This window comes from Melanostigma gelatinosum (assembly GCF_949748355.1).
Source record: "Melanostigma gelatinosum genome assembly, chromosome: 18".
Taxonomy (NCBI): Eukaryota; Metazoa; Chordata; class Actinopteri; order Perciformes; family Zoarcidae; genus Melanostigma; species Melanostigma gelatinosum.
Genome location: NC_136651.1, coordinates 4,094,498 through 4,096,145, shown reverse-complemented (window position 1 = coordinate 4,096,145; position 1,648 = coordinate 4,094,498).

Genomic DNA, 1,648 nt, shown 5'->3' with positions numbered 1-1,648 from the left:
ATTGACCTTTGAGCAAACAGAAATATGAATCAGTACATGTTGTTAATATCTTCTAATAATGGCTACTTAGTCGTGCACATTCCTCTTAAACTAAAGCGATATAATCCCAATCAAACCCAGACTTAAACATATGATGAATTTCACACCATTATATACAATTAAGAGCTCAAATGATGGACACGTAAAATAAATAATGAGTCCAAAATATTTGTTCAAACAGCGTCAAGAGCCTTTGGCTGAATCCTTGAGTTACTAGAGCAGCCACGCAGCACACTTGCATGATAAACAAGTGCGCTGCGTTTCACTGTTTTTCTTTTTCAAATCCATGAACAACTCTCCACATTTTTCTCCCACCGGTCCTTAACCAATGTATTCAACAGCAAAGACGTGCACCATCTGTTAGGAGAGGACAGCAAAATTGATGAGAAATTGTTTGTTGATCCACAAAAAAAAGAAAATCACTCAATCGAGTGTGAGAGCAAACAATATTGGTTTCTGTTTGCATCGACCCAGCCCTCTTCAGTATATCATTTTTGTTGGCTCTAAATGTCAAGCTATCAAAGAGATCCATCTCCTCCTGCCGCTCTGCCACCCAACCGTTGTCTCTGTGCGCTGGAGAGTGCACCTCAGGACAGAACAGAGACCTGTTCATTTCCATCGGAGTTGAAAGGTGTGCTGGTGGAAAAGGTTAAGTTAATTCCCACCTAGTCGCCTGGTGGCTTGTCAGGGGTTATTGTCTCTCTGGTTTTATTGGGCGGAAAAATTGCTCAATCTTTTAACAGTTCTGGTTATTTTGCATGGTATGATTTTGTCACTGGGATTGTGGGACTCAGTTGGACAATTGGACTGATGGATGATCACATGATACCGACGCACAAGGCACCCGTTAGCATCTTTATGACGCTCCAGGCTTTCTACTAGCTCACACAACAGTTCTAGGGCAGACATGTACAAGACACAAACAAACCAGAGAGTCAACAAGCAAGTCCTTTACGTGAATAATCAATGTAAAATGTGTATACAAACGTCAAAATAACTCACCAACTTTTGTTTTTGCTGAGGTTATGAACACCGGTGTCCTGACCAAAAAGTAACCTGTCAATCACGAGGTAGCCCCGCCCTAAAGCATACCCTGCTTTATTGTCTGTTTTACCATAAACTCATGTTTACAATGCTGACTGAGGTAACATATCAAGTGAGAAGTCGGGTCATTTTCTCATTGACTTCTATACAATTAGACTTATTTCTGCAAACAGAAGAAAGGATTTGAAAGAATGCAATTTGAAAGCATTTCCATATTGGCTTCCATTGTCAGAACTGGAGGTTGCTGCCTGGTCAGTACAGAGTGCACGGCGTTGTGATAGCACAATACATAACTTAAGAAATTGGCATGTAATTCATATTTCATTCAGTGAGACCAGGCTGCAATAATGTACTCGTCCTCGTTTGTCTCTCTTGAATGACATCAAGGGAGAAAGAAAGCTGCTCTCACACTGTGTCCAGGAAAACTAATTAATGGCGTTAATGTGGGCCCGTCCTTGGCTGCTGTTTGGGGTCCTGTACCACACGGGTCTGTTTGACCCTCTCTCTCTACAGGGGACCACCAAAGTGTGGAGGAGTGGCCCACAGCTTCAAAGCCGATACTCCG